Source organism: Stigmatopora argus, chromosome 12, assembly GCF_051989625.1.
Source record: "Stigmatopora argus isolate UIUO_Sarg chromosome 12, RoL_Sarg_1.0, whole genome shotgun sequence".
Lineage (NCBI taxonomy): Eukaryota > Metazoa > Chordata > Actinopteri > Syngnathiformes > Syngnathidae > Stigmatopora > Stigmatopora argus.
The window spans coordinates 13,167,731-13,185,905 of NC_135398.1; the positions used below are offsets into that span (position 1 = coordinate 13,167,731).

The window sequence follows — 18,175 nt, forward strand, 5'->3', positions numbered from 1 at the left end:
TGTGCCATAATTAGCTGTATATCTAAAATTAAAAGTAAACAAGATGAAAAATTTAAGACATTTTTTTAAAATGGGTCATGTAATGAGAAGAAACTTGCAGCTTTTACATTTACACATCATATTAAATTGTCCTTTTGTACACTACCCCAATAAGGCCTAATTTCTCTTGATGTGGTGGACCCTCAATTTTTAAATGTGAGTTTCCAAACTGCCTAGTATGCTTTCCGTTAAACTGCAACATTAGCATTAATGTATTAAGTTCTTCATGCATTGTAAGATGAAAAATGTACATTCCATGCAAGAGTAAGTGGGTAAACTGTGGACGTCATGTGTTCTGAAAGGGGAAAAAATGGTTGGGAGGAAAGACGAGCAGTCAACAGTGTCACCCACCTAGGACTGTCACATTATTGAAAAAGGGAAGCGGGGTCTTGTATCTCTTTTATTGGACTGCTGTGTGAGTTACTAATGGAATGTTGAAATGACATTTATAATGCAATCTATTTGTGCTAGGCTTTTTTCCAAGCCCATTTCGTCTAGATTTTCATCTAGCTGGGATGTAACACCAAAATTGCTATTACACAAGTACCACATTGAGACTAACAGCACACCTATAATGTATTGGTTTAGCCTTGACCCTGCCGCTCGTGTTCTGTAATATATGAAAAACATTGAGGGCAGCGTGATTGCTTACGGTATGAAAAAAAACTATGAATATAGAAATGGATAAGGAAAACTTTTTTGCTCCAAGATCTACTTTTCAAGGAGTTAACCTTCCAAAATATAGTACCTTTTTTCCAGGCCACCGACAAAGCTCAGCAATTATTAATGTTGATATACCTTGCATTAGACGCTATCAACATACGGAAGCAGTAATGGTGGTGAAAATCCACTCTTGATTCATGCTAAAGCTTACTGCAGACATGCAAAATTCATAAGAGCCTAGCAGATGGGAGGGATCAAAATGTTATTGTCCAATAGTCTACTATTAGTTCCTTGGCGATCTACCGGTAGAACGCGATCTATGTAATGGGCACCCGTTTTAGAGCATCAATCTTGAATAATGATATAAAGAGTACAGTACATGATAGAGCCCAAATGTGGAAAGTTTAAAAAAAAAACACATTCTGTATTGTAAACGAAGTCCCTGCTCTAATTACCGAATTAACAAAGAAATGACTTTTGGATAGTACCCTGTCAGATGACCTTGAGCCTTCCATTGGTTCATACAAAATTTGTATTCATCTGCACATCTGCCGATCCAAAGCCAGTAGTTATTTCACACTACATCAAAATGGCTTGTTCGGTGCACATCACTTCATCCCACGGATGTGAGTACAGAGAGGGGTGTGAAGTAGAAATAAATTCAAATGAAAAAGAGATGGAAAATAGAAGGGCAAGGTGAAGTGGGAAAATATGAATATTAAATGGTTAATGTATCTTTTTCATCTGTGCATGTGTTTTCTGCTCTGAATCAACCCAGTTATATTACCGTATTAACTCTCTACCTCCTGCTACTCCAGAATGACCCCTCCAGTTAATTTGGCATATGAACATTATCTTTAAACAGTTATTTTTTTCTCTACTTGGAAAGTCTCTGTAGGGGCAAACATTTTATAGATCATATATTTTGAGCTCTGCATACCAAATAATCAATTTCCCCCCAAAATGGGATACATAACGTGACATTAAAAACAACATGAACATTTGATAACAAGGTCATGAAATAGAAGAATCAAATTGGAAAGATATTTTCACAAATATGGTCTCTCATCTCATTTCATTTTCTTTATCGTCACTAGGGTTGCGGGTCGTGCTGGGCCTATCAGCTGACTTGCTGGGCCAGAGGCGGGGGACAGCCCTGAATTGGTGGCCAGCCAATCGCAGGGCACGTTCACACTCATACCTAGGGGCAATTTAAAGTCTCCAATCAGCCTACCATGCATGTCTCTGAAATGTGGGAGGAAACCAGAGTACCCGGAGAAAACCCACACAGGCCCGGGGAGAACATGCAAACTCCCCACAGGTGGGCTGACCTTGATTTGAACCCAAGTGCTGTGAGGCCGACGCGCTAACCACTCAGCCGCCGGGCCGCCCCACAAGTATGTCCTCATGGAAAATTGACCTTCCAAACCTTAAACCAAGAAATTGAATACATGTCTATTATGACATACAGTGGTACCTCTCCTTAAGAAATTAATTGGTTCCACAAGATTTTTTTTTTTTAAACCTGAAAATCCAGCTCTTCAGCACTGTCACTCTCTCTTTCTCGTCACTCACAAGTTGCGGTCAAGATTCGTTACAATATGTATACAAATAATAAATATAATAATATACCCAAAGGGTGAGTGACCTCACTGTTCTGGAGTCTATTCATGGTTAGGGGGTTTGATTTCGTTTGATGTTTCGCGACTTGGACAGTTTTTCAAATCTTGGAACAAAGGGTTTCACATCAAAACTTCTCGTAACCTAAATCTTATCATATGTAAAATAGGTAATTATTATTAATAATTTTGAATTTCATTCATAGACGTCAAAATTAATATTGTTTAATGTTTATCTTTTCTCCATTTTGAAATAAATGACTGTATCGGCTGGATTGTCGTGTTATGGCGTTTCGTCTTTGCCACCTTGCAGTTTCGTGCATGTGAAGTCATATTTGTGCGCATATAAGCCATACCCTTGATTCATTCATTTTTTTTAGCGGCAAACACGGCCTATATGTGAGAAAACACGATACTTGCAAGTGAGTTTTATTTCGGCAAAATGTAGAGGATTTTTATGATAGACCATTATTCATGTGTCATTTATTTTCCCATTTAATTTTGGTTCATTAAAATGGAGTGAAGAAGAAATGATCAAACCACGCCACCCATATTACAATAATTCAGGTAGATCATGTTCTTTTTCGACTCTTTGATCAGCATGAAGCATATCACAGCCAGAATTGATGATGATTAAATGATGATTACTTTTTTCACCTTGAACCATTTAGTGCCAATGTTCGCCTATTGGATATTCGTTGGTGGGAAACTGAATGTTCAATCATCTGTCCTGCATGTGAATATAAGGTTGATTAAGTACATTTAGATTAGAAGGAACAGCATAGATGTTCAAACAAACGTTAACAAATGACATGTCATTTCTTCTAAATTTATTGGCTAAACCTCTCGAGTAATCTCAGGCCATCCCCGCCTGCAACTTTTTTTCAATCCAAATTTAATACAAGTCTGCTTGCTGACCAAATGCTCAATTTTATACCATATTGAATATGGCACATATATTTGATTGTGGCATTCTGAAAGCCTCTAACAAATGATTGTATCCTTATAGAGGCTTTGCAATTGTTCTCCTCCCCAGTTTTGGAGCGGGCTTGGCATTGTTCCTGCTAATGCACAGTGTTGCCAGATTGGCCGTCACACTACAAAGTAATCTCAAACCATGAAACAAAAACGACTTTGACCGCTCTTGCATTAGGAGCCAACAAAAAGATGCTGTTAAATCTTTTGAAACTGCATAGCATGTTTTTATGAAATTTCTCTTGCAGTTTTAATTTGGATAGAGAACTACCAAAGAACACGGAATGAGTTATTGAAGGTCAGAATCTGGGGCAAACCAATCTTTTGGACTCTGTTTTTCGTAATTACCAGGCGGCTTTTAATGGATTTTGGCTTTGCATGTGAAAACTCGACCAGCATTACTATAAAAGCACACATTCCTTTCATGAAAACAAAAACAAAAATACATAATATTATGATTTCACTTTGACGATAATTGCTCTCAGTCTGGCTGCTTTTGGATTGGATTGGATAACTTTATTCATCCCGTATTCGGGAAATTTCATTGTGGCAGTAGCAAGAGGGTGATTAGACAGAACAACAATGCAAAAGCACAAAGTACAAAGCAAATCAAAGTAAATGGGATCATTGAGAATCACCAAATCAAATCATTAAGACAGAAAAGCAGCAAAAACACAAAACGAGCAAGAGTGGACCGGAAGAACATCTGCCTATGGCTGACCGGAAGACAGTTGGGGGGGTTCCTGGCTGACTGGCGACACCATACAGTCATTGACTGGTGACACTGGGACGTGAACCTTCGCCTCCCACATGGCAGGCAGGTGACTGACCCACTACACCATGAGGTGGTCCACCTACACATGGTCATTGGTGCTTTTATTTAAGGGAAGACCGAATCACAGTCTTTTTTTAATGGCAAAATGGTTCATCGTCCACCAAGATTCGAACCCTGCCTGCCCACACAGCAGTCAGGTGAATGAACCTCTACACCATGAAGTGGCCACACTTTACTTTGTCATTATTGGAAAGTCTTGACTACACAAGGTTGTTTCCATTTAAGGGAAAATAATTCCCAACTGGGATGCGAACCACAACTGCCCACATGGCAATTAGGTGAACAAACCTCTGCATCATGAAGCAGCCACACCTAACTTAGTCATTTTTGGAAAGTCTTGACTACACACGGTTGTTTTTATTTAAGGGAAAAATGATTACCAACTGGGATTTAAACCCTGTCTGCCCACATGGCAGGCAGGTAACAGAACCACTACACCATGAAGTGGCCACACTTTACCTCGACATTATTGGAAAGTGTTGACTACACATATATAGAGAAATAATTAAGGGAAAATGTTTCCCAACCGGGATCCAAACCACACCTGCCCAGATGGCAGACAGGTGAACAAACCTCTACACCATTATGTGGCCACACCTTACCTTGTCGTTTTTGGAAACCCTTGAGTACACACGGTTGCTTCTATTTAAGGGAAAATGACACATAAAAAGGAGGATGGATTTTGGTGAGTAAAATATGGCTATATTCCTAAATAATATTTCAATTGTATGAGGTTATTATTGATGTTTTTTATGTGTTTTTATAGCCATAAAAATAGTTTTTGAGGGTTGGATTGATTCCGACAGCTGAAGGCGTCGCTAGGAAATTCACAGACTGCCACTGCAATACATAAATGTCTTTTGCTACGGCCCAGTTTTGGGAATACTTGCGAGATAATCCTCAGTTTGTCTTCTATATATTCCGTACCACTTTCGACATTTGTGTTGAAGAGTGTCATATATCATATTAATATCTCATCTCATCTCATTTTCTGAACCGCTTTATCCTCATTTGGGTCGCGGGGGATGTTGGAGACTATCCCAGCTGAATCCGGGTCAGAGGCGGGGGAACACTCTGAATTGGTGGCCAGCCGATCGCAGGGTACAAGGAGACGGACAACTATGCACATTCACACCCATGCCTAAGGGCAATTTGGAGTGACCCATCAGCCTACCATGCATGATTTTGGAATGTGGGAGCAAACCGGACTACTACTGAACCCACACAGGCTCGGGGAGAACATGCAAACTCCACAGAGGAGGACCGACCTGGATTTGAACCCAGGTCTCCCATTGTGAGGCCGACGCACTAACCACTCGTCCTCCGGGCCGCCGACATTGAGGTTAAAAAGTACCTTGGAGGAAACACCCGCAGGCCTGGGGAGAACACGCAAACTCCACGCAGGTGGACCTGACCTGGATTTGAACCCAGGTATTGAATGTCATCTGAAAAAATTACCATTAACTGTAGTTTGGGATTTACACTTACCTCTTTTAAATATCTGATCTCTAGTTGGAAAATCTTTCTTAATCAGTGATTTTATCTGTATAGACCACCTTCTGAAGCGAGAGAATGAGAGAGAGCAAGCGAGAGAGCAAGAGAATGAGAGAGAGCAAGCGAGAGAGCAAGAGAACGAGAGAAAGGTGTCCCCTGCCTCCGGCCCAAAGTCAGCTTGGATGGGCTCCAGCACCCCCAGAACCCTTATTAGTTCCTAGCTTTTCTTGTGAAAGGTTAAATATGTTGTTTACTCCAACCTAACTTACTTTTGGATAGATGCGTATTTGATTCTTAATGGCAGTCAAATTCTCACCAAGAACTCACAACTGAACTTGGAAGCATTGTGTCTGACAGGAGCAGACATCTACTTTACTGCTAATAAAAATTATAATAATAACAACAATGATCATCACGATTATGCAATCAATTAAATGTGTGTGTGTGTGTGTATGTGTTAATACAGTGGACCCTCCATATTTGTGGGGGTTAGGGACCTAGCGAATATGCCGATAGTGAATTCTTAAAAATGTTCACAATGGCTTATTTTGATATCTTAAACACTCTCTACACTCTGGAAAATGAATCTTAAGACTTTAGATGCACTTTTAAACAATTTGTAGATAGTTTAAAAAAAAAATTCTCATGTCAGCTTTTGATGTGACAGACGTGTGCAACATGGGTGAACAGATTCGCACAACAAAACTTTTAATTTTCTTCAACACACATTAGTCACATACACATTAAATGGTTGACTGGTTTATATTCTTTTTTCACAGACAATTTTTTGGTCGTTTTCTTACCCGACATGTTTTGACGTATTACCTCCTCCTTAATCAGAGTGTCACTCGTGTATGTGTGAGGCGTCTTCATCAGCTGTCGTTTCATGAAGGCGTGAGTTACCTATCAGAATAGACAGGCAATTCACACCCCCTGCTGTTCGTGCAACCTCCAGGATGCTGCTCATTAAATGGTTCTCATATGACATTGCATTGGCTTTTAACACAGGCACAGAAAGTGTTTTATCACGACACTCGGGCAGCGAGGCATGAAAACTGTGGGCTTAACTCAAGGCTAAATTTGTCGGAACAACTGCCTTTGTCCGTTGTCTAAATTAGAATATTTATATAAAGTAGATACCGAGCACTTTTATTTTAAAAAAATCACAAACTAATATACTATAGCAATTGACTAGCACTTCCATTTCGTTAAATACAACAACATACAATTGTAAATTAAAGTTCCCAACATATACCTTGGAAACTTCCCAATACCTTTAAGGGAAGACATTGGCAGCTAGCCCGGGCCTTTGGAGTCGCCGTGTTCAAGTGTTGTGCTCTTCAGCGCGGCTGTGATTTCTGGTATGGCACTAGGGGGACAGATTGGTTTCAGGAGGTGAATATGACGTTTGCGCTACAGTTCGTTGTGTGCGTTTTATGTCGTGGAAACGCCCACCCGGTGCCTTTCGGAGATGATGCTGGCAGCTGGACTGCTAGCCTGGGCTTTCAGCATAGCGTGGGAGGCAAACCAACTGGCAGCGCAAGGACCCAAGCAGTAATGCAGTATTGACATTTATTCATCAGCCAAAACACATACCGGTTGTCGTAACACAGGCACAGGAAAATAAACATGCATCTGGGTTGTCCCTCCAACAAAACGCTTGCCCCAGAACGCTATAACGCTAACGATAGTTCAGCAAATGAGTAGTTCTGAAAAATGCGAGCGAGCATTTGGCTCAGACGAATATATTATAGAACTTATTTTTTGCAAAATCCACTAATGAGTAAAGTACCCAATGCGTAAGCGCAAATAATACTCGATAAAAAGCCACAAATTAGTTATGCAGTGAATGCGAAAAGGCAGGTGTCCACTGTCCATATGTTTTGATTCATCAATCATTAATCTCCCATATCGCTTATACTCACGAGGGTCCCGGGGGATGCTAGAGCCTATCCCAGTCAACCACGGGCAACAGGCGGTGGTCACCCTGAATTGGTTTCCAGCCAAGTCTATATGTATTTCTCAATGGAATACATCCATTATCCACTGTACACACTTGGTGTGCCATTCAAATTCAGCCAAATCCCACTCGACAAACAGTCTACCCTTCGCCAATGCTCAGATGTAGTCAGAGCAGGTGTAACTTTAGATCATATTCTACCACCAAATTGTCTTTGCTCTGAGCACCTCTCCAATGACACTTCCTCTGCTGCACTGGCATACCCAGCTTTGCGGTGACAGTCTGCCAAATTGGCAGACACACACAGTGAGCTGTGCAGTGGATCATTTGCACCCCAATCACAGTTGCCTGCCTAGGAATACAGAGCTCTTTGGTTCTCCATTGTGTTTTGCTTTTTCTTCCCAAGGTAACACGACAGGGGAATTTCACCAGAGTTAACCAGGTGCCTGAACAAGCTAATCTAGCTCCTCTTGATCCAGGGGAGTAATGACTTTACCCTGTACCCCTTCTAAAAGAAATTGTTTATCACTGCATTTAAAAATCTTTAAATTTCCATGTAGTTATGTCATTTTTCTTTGCGACTGATGTGCTTGATTACAATTGCTGTTTTAAGCAGAGGACAGCTGTAGCAATGTTAGTACAGGGTGTTGCACAACGGCCTTTTGTTACTTACTGACCACCAATGTGAAATAATCCTGAGTCGGATCTACAATTTTACATTGGTTTAACCAAGTTGATTCTTGTTTTTGTCTGTTTGAAGTATCGCCGCAGGAAATACTGCTGGTTTCCTTACATAATTTGTTTTATTGTCAGTTGTGTGAAAGTTTCACAGCACTCCATTCAGAGTGGGGACATGAACAACATGATTCAGAAATCGGTTGGTTATTTTATCAAGACTGTCTTGAAAAATAACAAAACAGAGTTTGTTTGTTTTTCAAATGGACTTTAGGAGGTACAAAGCCATTCTACCAAATGACAATGCTTTGAAATTGCCTGCTCCGCCACATGTCTTTCAGAGTCCTCTTTTAGGTTTGGTTGTTGTATAACTTGAGGAAAAAATGATCTTAACGCTCATACGCACAGTGAAGAAGGCACACTACCTTTTGAAATGAAGTGTGTAACTATAACATGTCCATTGCATTCCACAATGTTTAACAATGCATAATCTGTGCGGAAAATGATCTGAATGACGCAAAAGGCTTTTTACTGGTCTATGAATTAATGATCCTCTCGCCTGTGTCAGAGGATATTTCTGGCTAAAATCTCAAGTGGCAGTTGCTTTAGGGGTATTTCTGGATACATAGAAAGGTTTGTAATGACTGCAAGCAGTCTCTCTAATCGTATGACCTTTTGATGAGCTGAAGAACACTGAACATTAATTACCATTAGACCCTGACTGATCATGTCAGTTTGCAGAAGATATAAATAATGAATGAAGTTTCAGTTTTGCAGCACTTCATGCATACCATGCATGTTTATCACCTTCACTCTTTAAGGATCGAAAAGTGCTCTTCATCTCTGCCATAAAGTACTGCTTTTGGTTTATAATGAATGTGCTGTACACCCCCTGTTTTTTGACAAGGTAAAACAATGTCAACACGAGATCCAAGGTGAAAATGTGAATGCAAACCATCTCTTAGACGAGCATGAATCAAACAGAGCTCTTTGAGTTAAAGGAGTGGGTGTCAAGTCCAATTCCTAGCCTGTTCTGGAAATTTAAAAAGCAGAACTGTCATGTTTTGTTGGGGTTTGGTGGTTAGGTGATTTTTCCTTGTGTGTCTAGTCCATATGATTGTTTCTGAGTATCACTTGATGTGTCTTTTCTGGCTCTCCTTCCCTTGTGCGGCCCAGCGGTTTGTTATTGTCATCACCCCCATCTGTGTAATTAAACCCTGTGTCTTATGAGTGCTTTTGTTTTTTACTGATTTTTGTTTCTTTCAAAACTGGAAGAAAAACCGAGTACCTAATGCTATTCTATTCATCAATATAAAAATAGAAAATTGTTATTTTACTGCTAACGAAGCACTGATTAGTGTGGGAAAAAAAGGCCTAATAAAAAAACATGAGGACAAGTGATGTATTACCCCATCTACAGTGCTTTAGCATTCTTTCCCACATTAAGCTAACAGTACATAGTACATTTATCTCACTCAATTACAGATTTCAAAATGTTGCTCCTTCCACAATACTCACTTTACTCTTCATGTCTGCGTGCACTGCTGCAAATAATCAGTAGCATTTACTTGTGCTTGGAAAGGCAGAAAATGAGCAATTTAGCGAGCGGGCATGTTACCATAAATAAATGAATACATTGTCACAGTTTTGTGCTTCCAGGCAGTCGGTTCAGCATTAAAAGAACTGATGACTGATGCTGACTGATGATGAAAGCTGCTACAATGCTGACTTTTCAGCATATGAAATGTCTTCTCGCTGACATGAGCTTCATTGCAATATGGCAAAAGTTAAAGTTTCTTATATGATACATTCTTGGAACTTCTTTCTGACTATGAAAAACAACAACGAACAGTAATTATTCCCTAAAATATAAGTCCAATCATACAGTGAATCTCTGAAATGTATTGCTATTGTGCAAATTATTAATTGAACATTGAAGCGTAAACAAAAATACTGCATTTCAAACATATGCTCCAAATTCATTCATTCATTTTCTGGACCACGTTATCCTTACTAGGGTCGCGGAGGGTGCTGGAGCCTATCCCAGCTGACTTCGGGCCAGAGGTGGGGAACACCCTAAATTGGTGGCCAGCCAATCGCAGGGCACAAGGAGACAAACAACCATTCACACCCACACTCATACCTAGGGGCAATTTAGAGTGTCCAATCAGGCTACCATGCATATTTTTGGAATGTGGGTGGAAACAGGAGTACCCGGAGAAAACCCACACATGAACATGCAAACTCCACACAGGTGGACCAACCTGGATTTGAAACCAGGACCCCTGAGCTATGAGGCTGATGTGCTAACCATTCAGCCGCCGGGTCGCTGATGCTCGAAATTGCAGCCATTAATTAAAACAGTAAAAAATGGATAGTCAGAGATTATGTTTAGGAAAGACTCTTAAGGCTCAATTATCACAAATCTGCAAATGTAGTTGATACATAACAAAATAGCAACAAAATATAGACAAAAAAAGGACATCCAATTGTTAGGTAAAGATTAAGATGATAAATATAATAATATAGGCCCTTTCGTCAGCATCAACATCAAAAGCCTAATTGTCATTGTAATATATTGATAATGATAGTTGCCTCGGGTTATGGAAGTGTGTTTAACCACGCCACCTGGAGCCGTGGGGTAGCACAGCGTAACCCGGACGTAGTAGTGTTGTGTGTCCGGTTTGTGTGTGTGTGTGTGTGTGTTGTTGGAGAGTGGCAATAAAGAGCTACACGTGTGTTATCTTGGCTCCGCCGTCTATTGCTGTTATGGATATATTAACAGTTATATAAACTGCAAAGTTATTACAGTCATCACACCCAGAAACTGCGTATGACGAAATTAGTAGTGCTTCTCCATGAGGTGTGTTTTCTCGGCCAAATAACCCAAATAAGTGATAATTACACAGAAGGGATTGTGTGTTGTGTTACCGCAAGTTTAGAGTCCTGATGGATGTGGGGGAAAAACTGTCTTAAGCCTATTTGTCCGTCCAGTGAGGGCAGAGAGCAGCTGACGATCGTCTGGGCAGTGTTAATCAGCGTAACACACTGTGATGCAGTATGCCAGGATGCTCTCACAGTGGTTCTATAGAAGGTTACCAGAAGCTTGGTGTCCAAGCTGTTCCTCCTGAGTACCCTGAGGAAATGGAGTCATTTCTGGGCCTTCTTCACTACTGCCGTGGTGTTTGTAGACCAGGAGAGCTTATCCGTGACGTGGACCCCCAGGAATTTAAAGGACTGGACCTTGTCTACACATACTCCATTTATGAGGAGTGGGGCCAGATCTGTGCTGTGTTTGCAAAAGTCCAGGATTATTTCTTTAGTTTTCGTGGTGTTCAGTGTGAGATTGTTCACCGAGCACCACAAAGACAGTTTGTTGACCTCATCTCTGTAGGCCGACTCATCCCCTCCTGAGATGAGTCCGACCACAGTGGTGTCATCGGCTGTTACGTTCCTTATTTAAACCCTCTCATTTTTCAGTTCACCCCTTGACTCCCTGGACTCCTTTGACTGCCTGTAATTGCTTATTCAAGTTACACTAACCAAGGTTTAAGAAAGTCTAATATTTTGAATGAACACATTCACTATTATTTATGGTTAGAATATTTAAATATGTTCTGTACAAATATTTATATTTGGTGTTTTATCATTATTATAGCGGATGTAAATAGTATAATTCCCCACTGTTATTTGTTGTTAAATTGTTGCCTAAATGGATTAAAAAAACAGTGTGGGATGTGGAATGAGTCAACAAATAGTGCTACCACCTCTTTCAACAGCTCTTCAAATACTACATAGTACACATTTTGACTTTTTAGGGGGCTTGTGCATGGTGTTAGTCAGTGAGTCTATGAAAAAATAGGTGTTGCCTCAAAATGTTTTTAACAGAAAGATCACAAGGGGTAAAGAAGTATTTCCACTTCAGCAAGTCAGCGCCTGGAATTTGTTTTCAACGGTCCTTTTCAGAAATATTTGGTCCTGTTGCTAAGCGTGCGGGTAAAGAATATCAATCATACATGTCTGCATGCATACATTTTTTGATCCGCTTATCCTCACAATAGTCGTGGGTGGGTGCTGGAGCCTATCAAAGGCAACATCGGGCAGCGGGAGGGCTACACCCTGATTTGGTTGCCAGCCAATTACAGGTCACACAGAGACTAATAACCAGGCACACATGCTTATACCTAGGGAGAATTTTGAGTGTTCAAACAGCCTTCCAAGCATGTTTTTGGTATGTGGGAGCAAACCGAAGTACACCAGGAAAAACGGAACACATGCAAACTCCACACAGGAACACCTGTACCCACCAGAGATTGAACCCATGATCTTAAAACTGTGAGGCGGACTTGCTCAACACTCTTCTACCTTCCCACTACAGGCACTGCAGTAAAAGTTAATATTCCAAATCATCTAAAAGATGTGTATCTGACATCCCTATTCAACCAGGATTAATAATTGCAGTCTAAGCTTAGCTTCATCACACATACCGCAACTGCGGTGCAACAGCCTTATGGTTGATGCACAAAGCTAGTAGGAGGATGCTGATCATAAAATTTTGGTGATTAATGATTCAAAACAGCATTCCCTATGAATTACTTGATGGGGAAAAGTTGAAAGAAATAGTGAAGTCCCTTCGTAGACAGTTTAGTCTTTCGTCTGTTCATCAGAGAATAATTTTTGTTGGCATAACCACAGTGGCGGGCAGCCAGGGCCTTCTCTGCTGGCCTAAGAAATATCTGAATCATATATTATATTTTGGCCATCAATACTTATTAAATAATTCCAAATTGTCTGTTAGCTTCCTTTCATTGCTTTTCCCCCTGGTTGCACTGCTTCCAGGTGTGTGTTTTCAAATTGAAGCATTTAACCAATCACATTTCAGCCATTATTTGTTGCCAGGGTCAGAAATCTGCCTCAAGGCCTTCACAATCAGTTCTGCAGGCTCTGCTGCATTAAACAAGCGTCGATAAGACCGTTGCTTTAACCCAGGGGTAGGGAACCTATGGCTCGGGAGCCACATGTGGCTCTTTTGATGGTTGCATATGGCTCTGAGCTAAAATATGGAAACCGGTGGTGAGAGAGCCGAGTCCTGAATGCACCAATAGGAACGTCACGTCGGCACTGTGGCATTGACTTTTTTTTCATTAGAGTCTTCTGCATCTATTCTCTCATTGATTAGCAACAGCGTAAAAATGTTGTCAAAAGAATTCAAATACTTTTTGTACTTTAAAAGTGGTAAAATGACTAAAAATATGGCACATTTTCATGTATTTTGACTTTTAAAAATTGTGAGTATGGCTCTCAAGGAATAACATTTGAAAATAGTAATTGTTTATGGCTCTCTCTTTCAAAAAGGTTCCCGACCCCTGCTTTAACCAATCAGATTTGGAGTTGGCAACACCTCACCAACTATGATTGGCTAGTGATTAGCCATAGCTACCAAACTGTATTTGGAGCGAACTGCACACACAAGTATATTGTTGTGTTGATTTAAAGCCATTTTCAAGACGGACTATGCCAGAAATACAAAAGGACAGGCTCCAGTGTTTGTATTTAATCACCAAATGCTGCTAGGAAGTGGATTTTACCCCATTTTAGTGCAATTTTTGCCGTTTCACGTATGGACGTATCGACGTTCATCACAGTCTTTTTCCCAGGGAAATGATACTCCAGGCCCAGTTCTGATGTCTAAAAAGCTCCAGTATTTGTATTTAATCAATAAATGCTGTTTTCGGCTGGATTTTACCCCATTTTCGGGCAATATTTGCCGGTTTGCCATTGACGTTCATCTTTATCATTAAATGCTGCTACAAAGTGGATTTTACCCGTTGAAGGCACTACGGGAAAATGCACGGACCGCCACTGCGTAACCATTCATTCATTCATCTTCTGTCCTGTGCATCCCCGTAAGGGCTTGCCGCAGGCCTAGCCCAGGCAGAATACACCCTAGACTAGTTACCAGTCAGCCGTTGGGCACACAGAGAGACAAACAATGATACAGTCAGAATCATATAGCCACCAGTGGGAATCAAGCCTGCACCGAAGTCAGGCGAGGTAATCTCTATACCATCAGATGGCCATAATCATTCATCCACATCAAAATAGTGAATGGACAGTAAACAGTTTGGTTTTAATTGAGAAGTTGTTATGTGTCTCCTTGTTAAGTTGAGCACCACCTGCAGAGGTAGCATAGCTGAATGAGTCGGCAAACTTCATAAATCCCATATACCTCAGTGGGTATTTCACAAAACAGCCTCCTTCTTTTGTCCCCCTCAGTGCACATTAACTGAAATAGAAATCCCTATTGGAGCACACTTTTTGTGGTAATTGCTTCTTCAAACAGCTTCCCTCTGTGCTCATGCGTACAAAATGGCTTAATGAAGTTTACCAAAGTATCACTTGTGAAACTGCAGAAATCACCCTGAGAGAGTGCCATTGTTTTCCATTAATAATAATAACATGATTTTACTATGCATCACTGTTGGATCTAATCGATAAACATTCAATAACTTCGAATTAGAGGAAGCACACAGAGTCGGCCATGATGAGTTTTATCTAGCTTCAGCTGAAGGAGGGGGTCAGAGCAGCCAGCGGCAGGAGCGCGTCTATCCTCCAGCCTGACTAGTTTGAACTCCCTGAATCCCCCCAGCAGGTCGACTAGTTTTATTGACAAAGGTCATGTGACATAGGTACAAACAGAAGGCGGGACAGTGATCTAATCATGTTTTATACTATCACATGCAGATGATGCGCCCCCAACTCATAGGTGTCACGGACGGAAATTTCCGCTAGCCCATGCAAAATTCTATCCTAGTGACTACACTAAATGAACCTATTGACTAATAAAAAGCATAAGAATACATTCCATACTCCACACATCACAACTAAAGAAAAGTAGTATTTCTGTTAAGAATAGTTCTTTATAAATCTCCTGTGGGTGAAATTTACTTGCCATAGAGAATTATACTAATATAAATAAAGTACAATGTATAGAATATACAAAAACAATAACAGAATAAGTAGTTTTAAAAGAAGTATTCATAATAATTATGTGCAAAAACAATAGTGCAATTGTTTTCAGAACAGGCAGAGAAGTTGAATTTATCTAAGCATCAGTCCGTGATTCTGGTGTTACAGTGTTTTGTTTCAGATGGAACAAATCACCTGCGGTAGTGTTATTTCATGCAGGGTGGGAGTCTGAGACTGTAGCTTCCACAGTCCCATGCAGAGACAGAGGGCTTGTTGTCCATGGTGGATATGAGCTTTGCCAACATCCTCCTCTCTGGCTAACACATACCTGTCAACCTCTGCCGATAACTGCCCTTATAAATGATTATGATTCCCCTTACAAACCCCCAAAAAACCTTACAAACAGTACGAGTCGTAAAGTGTTTGTAAGGTTTTTTTGGGGGTTTGTAAGGGGAATCATAATCATTTATAAAGGGCAGTTATCGGCAGAGGTTGACAGGTATGCTAACATGGTTTATCAATATAAATCACACTTTGTCATGGCTGCTTCTATTGCTTTAGTACATAAAAGTAAATATATTAAAACTGTACTGTAACCCACAATAAAGGATATCTATAAATTGAGTCAATGAGAATATGTAGACAGACAAAAGTGTCCAGATGCAATACAATGAGTAAGGAAGTAATAGGAACAAGACAGTATCAGAGCTGCCAACCTCGGTCGACCCCATTTCAGGAGTTTATCCGGAGTGAATGCGGTTCACGCAAAATCGATATGCGCTGAAGTCGCACAAGACAAATCATTTGTCAGAACTTGTTACTCGGATGATTCACAATGGCCTCGTGTTACCGAATTCTTCTTTTACAGTGCCGTTGAATCAAGATTAGATTAGAACTATTTCATCGCGTATTCGGGAAATTTCTTGGTTGCAGTAGCAAGACAGACAAGACACAAAACATTGTAGACCCAGGTAAAAAAAAAAAAGATGGCGTAAGCCGTAGCGTTGGTGTGAATTTCGAGGCATTTAAATTGGAAACTTGGTACTTTTTCGAAATGGTTTCTTCCCAAAAAAATTAAGTGACAATTTTTGGGGATTTCCGGAGTTTAGGGAGGTTGTCCGGAGTCTGCCTTGCATTTCCGGGTAAACTCCTGAAATTCCGGAGTAATTGTCAGCTCTGCAGTATTCTAAAAGTCTATAGAACCACACTAACATAATAATAAATGGAAATAACGTTAAAAATGACATTTCCCAGACAGCCAGTCGCACCCAAGGGACGCTGACAGAAGATGATTAGCTTTGCCCTGACAACAAGGATGCACCACCTCTTTTTGCCCAACAGAAGACTAATGCCACCACCGGACAACGCCCATGTCACTGGCAGTGAAAAAAGATAAACACATATCTGGAGCCTTGGTTCCCCAACTTATTATGTTCTGTCAGTGTTCACAAAACAGGCTCCCAGTTTCCCACTAACAGGTTTGATGAGCACGGCCTAAATTTTTATACTGCGCTTGCACATACGAACGAGGCCTGGGTCGGATTGGGAAAAAAGAATTGGAATATTCATAATGCATGGCGCTGCAGTGTAAACATAGCTTAAAGTCTCAATTTTACAAAAGTCAAATGATGGTATCTGTCAGGGAACACCAGCTAGATTAAATTTTCAACCATTATAACAAATGTGTGCAAACTGTCCATCTGTCCTATGACTGCTGTGCGCTAGACACAAACGGCAGATCTATTTTTGTCGTACACCGCAAGCCAAACATATCGATTCAGCACAACATGGCACGGATTGCAGCAAAAGTTATATCGTGCTACCGAGTAAAATAGCCGGTTGATTTTCAAAATTAAATCAAGTCAATACTTTGACCTCTTCTTCCCGTTAAATTGAGCCGAGGTTTCAACTCAAGATTCACAAGTCTGCCAGCATGGACGTTGCAAAACTAATTTGGGATGTCCAAAACCATTCAGCTATTTCTAACATCATTTTTATATAGCAGATGGTGGCAGACGCAGTTTTAATAACTCGTTTGTCTGATCACCACATGTTCAATAAAGCTATTAAATGAGCATTGGCGACAGACTTTATTTCTTTTTCTGCAATCTGTCTGCTTCTAATGCCAATCTTAGTCACTGTCTTACTGTGATTTCACATGAAAATTCATAATATCCCAGGCGCTCAGCAGCTTGAGGCAACCGACCAGTTCTTCAGTTGTAAAGTATACATACCTTCTTGATGCATTAAAAGATGTGTCTTCCATCCACAAGCATATACACATGCATATAGTTTATCTAGTATATCTATTTAGTCCTTACTGGCTGTATTCCAACAAAAAGGTGCACACTTCCAGTCAACACAACATGAACTAGATGATTGTCACTTTTTCAGCAGGTGCTGTGAGGTTTGATTTTTTTTAATTCAACCAATCCAACACAGCCAATTTAACCAATTAGGTTGCTTCTAAAACAGACAGCAGCTGACTGCAATCAACCTATTACACTTGTCAAATGGCAGATTGGTGAATTGTTTGTTAGGAATAAAATCCTGCACTCTCTGCAGTCATTTGAGGAAAGGTTTGAAGAAATCCTACTTTGCAGTCATAGTATAAGTTGATAATGGATATTTTCTTTATTAGAATTGATATGACTGGCCCATTTCCTTTGTGATGATTTGACTCTGGTTCTTACATTGTGCAAATCCCAGGCCACCTAAACTGCATGGCCCTGATAACAAACAATGGTACACAAAACAATAAAGACAATAGTTCATCACTTTTGATGCAAAGTATGGGAGCAAAGTGGAACATCAAAGAAAACGTTAAATCATTTGATCAAAGCAATCAGAGAATTTAATTTTGTGTGAATGGTGTTATTGAACAACTCATTTGTGAACAATTGATTTTACTAATTACTAAGCAAGAAAAGCAGCAATAAGGACAAT

At 40.3% G+C, this 18,175-nt stretch overlaps 1 long non-coding RNA gene across 1 annotated transcript; it reads right to left on the reverse strand.

The window, feature by feature from the left end:
• Positions 1-6,427: 6,427 nt before the first annotated feature.
• On the reverse strand, positions 6,428-17,609 carry LOC144086353 (uncharacterized). Its single transcript, XR_013304423.1, has 3 exons — positions 17,464-17,609; positions 6,900-6,994; positions 6,428-6,528 (listed from the first exon to the last, which is right to left on the reverse strand). It is a non-coding gene; the product is annotated as an uncharacterized LOC144086353 (long non-coding RNA).
• Between the last annotated feature and the right edge of the window lie 566 nt (positions 17,610-18,175).